The sequence below is a fragment of the Callithrix jacchus genome, chromosome 11 (assembly GCF_049354715.1).
Source record: "Callithrix jacchus isolate 240 chromosome 11, calJac240_pri, whole genome shotgun sequence".
In the NCBI taxonomy this organism is placed as follows: domain Eukaryota; kingdom Metazoa; phylum Chordata; class Mammalia; order Primates; family Cebidae; genus Callithrix; species Callithrix jacchus.
The window spans coordinates 2,711,245-2,720,250 of NC_133512.1; the positions used below are offsets into that span (position 1 = coordinate 2,711,245).

At 43.8% G+C, this 9,006-nt stretch overlaps 1 protein-coding gene across 2 annotated transcripts in view; it reads left to right on the forward strand.

Annotated features, from left to right (window-relative positions):
* The window catches only part of BBS9 (Bardet-Biedl syndrome 9), a 749,186-nt gene that overhangs the window by 687,805 nt on the left and 52,375 nt on the right, over positions 1–9,006 (forward strand). The window lies entirely within an intron of this gene.

Genomic DNA, 9,006 nt, shown 5'->3' on the forward strand with positions numbered 1-9,006 from the left:
GTGTGCTGCTGAAACCTTAACAGCTTATGCAACCATCCCTTGTGTTAGCTTTAAGCTGTTGACGTTTTGAGAGAACGTTTGCTATTATTCAATAGAAACCAAATGATAGAGCAGAATTCTTTTTACATCCATTTCCTCAATGAGTAAATTTAGGCTTGGAGAAACTAAACAATAACCCAGATCACAACCTAGTAAGAGAAGGAGACAGGATTCAAGCCAGGTCTGCCTTACTTCCGAGGAGTCCATGCTCTTAACCACCACGCTGTATCACCTTTCAAATTTGCAGCAGGCTGCGGCAATGGGTCAAAGCCATAGGAATGGAATGAGTTGGGAGGAATGCATGGCTCAATGTGTCGGTTAAAACAACAACAAAAATAATAGTAACTAGCATTCAAGCAGAGCATGAGCAAGGTGCTCCCCGACCACAGACCTAATCAAAGACTCAAAGCTCAGCTGAGATGGAAAAGGTGGCTCGGTACCAGGCCATGCCAGTGGAAGTGCTCTGTCTGGGAAAAAGAATATGGCAATTGTTTTTCTACTCTAGCTGATCAAAGGACACCTGGAATATTGCATTTAGTTCCAGGCAACACATTTTTAGAGGAATATTGACAAGCTAAACTACGTCCAGATGAGAGCAAGCAAGATGCTGAGAAAACTCATAGCAGTTGTAAAGTAAAGGAGCATACGTGTTTAACCCGAAGAAGAGAAGCCTCCAGAAGGAGGATGGTTGTCTTAAGACACCTAAAGTGCTAGAAGGGGCAACAGAAAGGCCAAGTTGTGATTCCCTCTCACCCGGATGACCGCCACTGCCCGTAGCAGCCATTGCATTCACCATGTGCATGGTGACCTTTTCCAAACCCAGATGTGGCTTTATTCTCATGGTCCCACACCCTTCCTCCCTTACTAAACACTCTCAGGCACACACACACATACAGATAGACACACACACACAACTACGTGTATGGTCTTATGCATACAGTTTCTTCAGAACCTAAAGGCAAAGCTCAAGTGCTAATGCTTTGTTGGAGGTCTGCGGACAAAGAGCCAGGTAGAAGAGAATCAAGTTATGGGACAAAGGAAAAAATGTGAAGCGATAGTGTGATTATGATGCTAGATCCAGCTCTACAAACAGACATGGTTGGTGGCTTGGTCAATAGGATATTACCAGACGGGCCACAAGAACCACCAAGCCTCTGATATTCCACTGAAGGAAGGAAGGACAGGGTGGGAGGACCTATTTATTGAGTCTTTCCCATTTCCTGTGGATGCATTCCCTGTGGATGTCGGATCCCACTCCCTCAGACAGCTGATAGGATGAAATGCCAGTGTCAGGAAGAGACATAGACTCCATAGGGCAGCAAGATTGGGTCTGGGCACCCAGGGCCATGCTGGAGCCCACACTGGGGGCCTGTGTGCATGCAGAAGGTGGGGCCAGGGCGAGGCGGCAGCTCCTGAGGCTGCATCATCCAGGGCTCTCCGGGAGTAGGCAGGGGTTTGGGAGAGGGTTGAGGAGAATAGAATCTGGAGGGACATATATAGGGTCCAACACACACACACACACACACACACACTCATACACACACATACATACACACATGCACACACATACACACATACACATACACATACATACACACACATATACACACATACATACACACACACATACACACACTCATACACACATACACATACACACACACATACACACATGCACACATAAACACACACATACACACACACATATACACACATACACACACTCATACACACATACACACACTCATACACATACACACACATACACATACACACATGCACACATAAACACACACATACACACACTCATACACACATACACATACACACATACACATACACACATGCACACATAAACACACACATACACAGACATACACACATACACACACATACACACACATACACATACACACATGCACACATAAACACACACATACACACACTCATACACACATACACATACATACACACACATACACACACACATATACACATACACACACATACACACACACATACACACATACACACACATACACACATACACACACATACACACATACACATACACATACATACACACATACATACACACATACACACACATATACACACATACATACACACACATACACACATACACATACACATACATACACACACACTCATACACACACATACATACACAGATGCACACACATACACACACATACACATACACACATGCACACATAAACACACACATAGACATACACACATACACACACATACACACATACATACACACATACACATATACACACATATACACATATACACACATACACACATGCACACACATACACACATACACATACACATACACACACATATACACACATACATACACACACATACACACATACACATACACACATACATACACACACATACACACATACACATACACACACCCATACACACATACACTGACACACATACACACATACACACACATACACACATATACACATACACACACGTACACATACACACATATACACACATACACATATACACACATACATATACACACATACACACATATACACACACATACACGTACACACACATGCACACACGTACACATACACACAATCTCTCTTCAGTTGTTTCCACTACTTTTAGAATAAGGATGAAATCCCTCACATGGCTCCTGCCCACTCACCCGAGGTTGGAGCCGTGCTGGGTTTCTTTCAGTTCCTCGCGTGCATTGTGATCCCTCTTGCCTTGGCTTGTTCTGTGTGGGACATCCTTCGCCCCTACCACCAGCCACGAGCAAACTGCTATTCATCTTTCAGCTATGAGCTTCTTCTGTTATGACTTCTTCAGAGGAGCATTTCCAACAAACCACTTCCCTGCCACCTACCCTGTAGCCTAGGTGCGCCCATGTCATAGAACTATCCTTTCTCTTTCCTTCGGAGTACTTAGTCCATACCCATCAGACATGTTTGGTTAATGTCTGTCTCCCAAACTACACAATAAACTCCATGAGGGCAAGAAATGTGTTTCTTGTCCCCCAGTTTTCCAATGCACCCTTAGTTTCTACCCAATGCCTGACATCAGAGCAAATGCCCATTAAACATATAAACGGCTTCAAAATAAGAGAGAAATTGTATAGATATTGCATGACAAATGAAGACAAGTTTACACATCCTAGTTATCCCCTAAAGAGTATGGGCTGCCTCGGGTGGGTTTCATTTCTCTGTTGGTGAATTATAAATTGATTCATATATCAGATAAGGGTTGGCTGAGATAACTTCTAAAAGTTAGCTCTGAGAATTTGTGCTCTGAATTCTCCATGCATTCAAATCATGCCCTGGTATGAAATTATTGTGGGCCTGTCTGCCATTCCTTCCGCTGCCACTCTCTCTTTAATTTTCTGTTTCCCAACCATGGAGCATTTCGGAAGCATTTGACGCTTCCAGCTTGAGACTGAGGAGTCTTGACCCCATTGGTCGTGCTTGTTGGCCTTTCTGCTTCTGGTGCATTGAGTCTGTGATCCAAAGAGCGGAGCTAAATTTGTAATCATCTCTGTTTATTCTGCTCATTCCAACACCCGAATTTGGAGAGGATGTGTGGGTGGGGAAGCTCGCAGAGTGTCAGCTGGGATAGGATGCTAAGATCGGAAGGAGGTGAGCAGGAGCGGAGAGAGATAGCACAAGGCAGCCGGTCACTAACGAACAGGATCTGAGCGGTTCTGCAACTTCTTAAAGGCTGGATCTCGGGGTGCCCCAAGGATGAACACGTAGTGTTGCTTAGCACACTTCTGCTATAACGTGCCGTTGGCTCTGGCCAGCTTAGCATGTGCAAAAAGCAAGGATCCCCAAGGGCAGGCCTGTGTCGCAGGTTATCTCTCTAAGAGTTTCTTATTTTTTCAAAGTTCTAATGTTCATGGCCTGTGTTTTGTCCTGGCGAATGCTTGTTAATGCAGTTTCATTGCCTAGGGAAAAAGAGCCCCAGTGACCCACTATAATAACCACTTTCTTGTGGGGCCTCTGCTCTGGGCCTGTGTAGGATCCTTTAACAAATGAGCAAAAGTGGCCCAAGTTACGTGAGGCAGCATTGCCGAGGTTTGTGATCAAATCTCCAGTCACTGCCAGTGACAGTGTGAACCCTGTCAGTCTGAGGATTAACGTCTCTGCAGTAACAGCTGAGACTTTGTAAGGTTTCACTGCATGCCAGGCACGGTGCTGGTTGGTCGGGGTAAGGGTGGGGAGATGCTTTCATTTGCATCAATTAGTCACCATCCTAACTCTCTAAGGTGGATTTTTTTATTCCTGCTTTACCAGTGAGAAAATGAAGACTCAAATGGTTCAGGTGACACATCCAGGGCCACAAGGTCACGCAGGTAACAAATAGTGGGACTGAGATTCTGCTCCAGACCCATTACCCGCCCCACACCAGGCTGCCTCTGAAATAGCTTGAGAATATAAAGCTGTTTGGCCTAAGGCAGGGTATTTGTCCCTCATTAGTCACAGAGGCAAATACCCAGCCTTAGGCCAAATAGCTTTATATGTTACCTGTTTCTCCACCTCACCTGAGGCCTTTCGAAGAGTGAATTGGGGATTGCATCTATGAACCTTTCAGCGGAGCATTCTCCATCTTTCCTAGGAAAGGTGCAGAAGGTGCTGATAAAGTCAGAATAAATCAGAAAACGTTTGACCAGTCATTGGTGTTTGTTCAGCTGCTTGTCTTAAATTTCCGTTCCAATGATGAACTAAACGTTTTCTTTTGTGTGTTGTATTTCAACAGGTATTTAACACACTCACTCACTCCACTGGGGTGTTATGAGGAGAAATTAGAACTATAATGAAATGTATATATGATCGTATTCTCACTATCACCTCATTACATTATATAAAAACTAAGATTAGTAAGATGGAGAAAGTTGAAATATACATATACAGACAGAAGAGTCTGATACAGTTTTTTTTTTTTCTTTTTGAGACAGAGTCTTGCTCTGTCGCTCAGACTGGAGTGCAGTGGCACAATCTCAGCTCACTGCAATCTCCGCCTTCTGGGTTCAAGCGATTCTCCTGCCTCAGCTTCCCAAGTAGCTGGGATTATAGGCACCCACCACCATGCCCAACTAATTTTTGTGTGTGTGTGTGTGTGTTTTTTTTTAGTAGATATGGGGTTTCACCATGTTGGTCAGGATAGTCTTGAACTCCTGACCTCGTGATCCGCCCACGTCAGCCTCCCAAAATGCTGGGATTACAGGCGTGAGCCACCGTGCTCAGCCACAGTTTTTATTATTGGCCAACAAATTTGTCTCTGAGCTTCCATCTAGTCTAAGTAAAAATGGAAACAAGATCAGATATACAGAACCAATTTTCATACAGAAAAAAGCTACAGAAAATATAGTTTCTCAAGGGACAAGGAAACATCCCAGGCACTTAGATCTGAAATAAATTTCTTTAGAAGATTGAAAAAGACAATAATTATGTAGTGACTATCGTCTTCATCATCCCTCCTCCCCCATTTAATTCAACAGTACTCTTATGATGTCTCATATTATATAAAGGCAAACTCCAAAGTGCAGTCCTTCCAAAGGAATTCTGAAAAAGGACTAAAAGATTATGGTTCATTGGTACATATTTTTGGAGCCTCAATGAATCCCAGATTAAAATCTAAAATCAAAAATAGATGAAATGCATTTACTTTTATTTATCTTCTACAAATGACATTTTAATCAATAGAACTTGAAACAAAAGTTGAAAAAAAGAGAGATTGAGGCTGTATACGGACAGATGTGGCCTCAGAATTTCTTTGTGAGCGTGGGCTTAAGAGAGGAAGCTTTATGGCAAGTGGGGGTGCTAGGTGTGTAACCAATGTTTTCTAGTTGGTCCAGAACCTTCCCAGTTTTGAGGCTAAAAATTCTGCATCCCCACACCCTGTGACCCTGGCCATCTTAGTCTCAGACAAACTGGGACAATTGGTGATATGGTTTGGATTTGTGTCCCCACACAAATCTCATGCCAAATTGTAATCCCCAATGTTGGAAGAGGGGCTTGGTGGGAGGTGATTGAATCATGGAGGCAGACTTCCCCCTTGCTGTTCTTGTGGTAGTGAGTGAGTTCTCACGAGATCTGGTTGTTTAAAAGTGTGTAGCACCTCTCCCTTCTCTCTCTTGCTCCTTCTCCAACCATGGAAGATGTACCATGCTTTCCTTTTCCGGGTGCTTCCTTTTCACCTTTTGCCATGATTGTGAGTTTCCTGAGCCACTCCCCACCCCCACAGCCCTGCTTCCTGTAGAGCCTGCAGAACCATGAGCCAATTAAACGTCTTTTCTTTATAAATTACCCAGTCTCGGGTAATTCCTTATAGTAGTGCAAGAAAGGACTTACACAGTTGGTCAACCTAGTGCTAAGATAGGTGTTTCAAAGCCACATTTGCGTAGCAAGCACACTGTTTTGAGTTGAATTGCATGTTTCTGTAGGGGTGGCTTTGGGGGGAACTGATGGCTTTCCCCCTCAGAGCCAATGCCGGTGCTCTGTTATCAAATCTGAATGCTTCACCAGTATAATGAGTGGTGGAGTCCTATTTCTATGTAAACCTGAGAAACCTAAACGGGACTCCCTGCTGTCTATACACCCATCCCCCCTCACCCATCAGTGGGCAGAAAAATCCTAGATCAAATCAAGCATGGGGTAGTTTTCTTCACTGAATTTCTTTTGAAAATGAAAGAGAACAGCCTAAGGTAGTGAAAACACCTGAGCTTTGGAGTTGGCTTTCCAAAGTGAGCCTTCTGATTTTGCCACTGATTAGCTGTGGGATTTGGGGCCATTCACTTACCTCATTGAGACAGTTTCCTCATCTGTAAAGTGGCTACAGGGATGTTATGAAAATTCGCTGAGATACTTGAAAGCCCCTAGTTAGTGCCTAGTTCAACAAATACCTGTTTTTTTTTCCTCTCCTTTTCCTTTATCTGTCTAGGATGAGTGAAGTTCTGCCTACAGGTGGGACATTTGAACCAAAACAATAATTGCTCTTTAGATAAACCTCTACAGTTGAAACATTCCCACTGCACACGGTGATTAACGGAGAATGGAAGCTCCCAGGTGTCAGTCCTGTTTGGTTTCTCTGCTTGCAAAAGATTCACATCTTTTGCGAAGTGCTTTATACATACTAAATACTACTTTGGCTGTATCTAAAACATGTTTGGAATACAGAATCTCTTCGTTAGCCAGTAAACGTGTGTGTATTCTCTTTCTCTTTCCTTTTTTGGTTAGAATGATGTTTTCTCCACTCTTGCCGTCCTATGTTGTTAGATTTATGTTGCAACTAGTAAGTTGCAGGCTTTTGGGCAAGTTATTTCACTTTAGTAGACTTAATCTCCTTAAAATAATAGGGTGAAACTAGATAGTTTATTAAGGTCCAGCATAATGTTTTATGGGGAATAATGTTCTCTTATTCATTTAGCAGACCCTTACGGAACACTACTTAGTCTTCATAGGACTTGGTGCTACTTAGTCTTGGTACTTAGTACTATTTTGTCTTAGTAGTACTTGATACTACTAAGTACCAACCACAAATGCACTGACTGGGGCTACAGCAAAAGCAAAACAAGCAAATTTTCTGCTCTCATGGAACTTACATACCAGTGCGGCAGGCAGAAGACAAAGTATAAACGAGTATACGCATTTCAGGGGCGGCCAGTGCTGCAAAGGAGAGTGAAGCAGGGAGAAGGGAGGAGTGACGGTGACGGTGAGGTGGAGAGGCTGAGTCTGATGGTGATTTTTGAGATGTGGTGGGTGGGAAAGTTCTCTCCAGTAGCTGCACAAATACGCAGAGACCAGAATGAAGTGCAGAACAAGCCATGCGGAACAAGGGAAAGGGCGTTCTGAGCAGAGGATACAGTATGTGCAAAGGCCCTGAGGTTGGAGCTACATGTAGTTATGGGGAATATCAGGGAGGCCAGCGTGACTCTGAGCTGTGTGAGCCTGGGGAGAGTATTAGGGATGAACAGTCTATCGGTGAGGGGGTTGGGTGTCTGATGATATAGAGCGACAAGAATAGCTCACCATTGGCTCAGAATCTGTATCCCACACACGTTTTCCTGCTGATCCTAGCATAGGATCATCTGCTTCTCCTCTCTAATTCACAGGTGCTGGCTTCCCACTATCACTCTTTCTGCGACACTGTTCTTTCACCTCACTGGATGCATGAGGCAGTGTCTTCATAGATCATCAGTACCGCTAGGGCACGAGAGGGCTTCGAAGTCCAACTATGTGGCCTGCTATTCTCTGTTTTTATAGGGATGAGGTCTGATCCTGAGTGCCTTCTTTCCTCACCTCCCCACCTGGATTGGTACTCGGAGGTGTGGAACACACGGAATGTGTTTAATCAGAAAGTTAACATGTGCTATTTCCCATCTCGTTGAATATGGAACAGTGTGACGGAAAGCAAACTCTGGGGAAAGGCAAATCCTAGTTTTGTTAATGCTTCAGCAAGATTTCCCCCATTGGCTCTGTCCTTGCTCTAAGCTGGATTTACATCAAGCTCACCCTTCTCAGCACCTGTTTTTCTCTTATGTAAGGGAAAAAAAAGTCTTGAAAATCCGCACTGGGCTTTTGCTGTGCTAGACTGAGAAACAGCCAAGTTTAATCTCTGATTTTTCAATTATCTGGTGAGTCCCTGTGGACTGTGGGTAAGGCCTCCTATGTCCAGCTGAAGCTATGCTATGTCTTTAAGGAAGATGTGGGAAACCCCCCTCTTCATCGATGGAATATTTCTTTCCATGGGAAAGTACACAGTGAAGATATCGATGGAATATTTCTTTCCATGGGACTGACTCCTTCCTTCTTCCCCTCCGAGGAACGGGCAGAGTCCAGGAGAGGCCACTCAGGCCTTAATGCATTTGAAACCATTCCTCACCATTTCATGTTCTGGGAATTCTCTGTGTTCAATAAAGGGATGTTA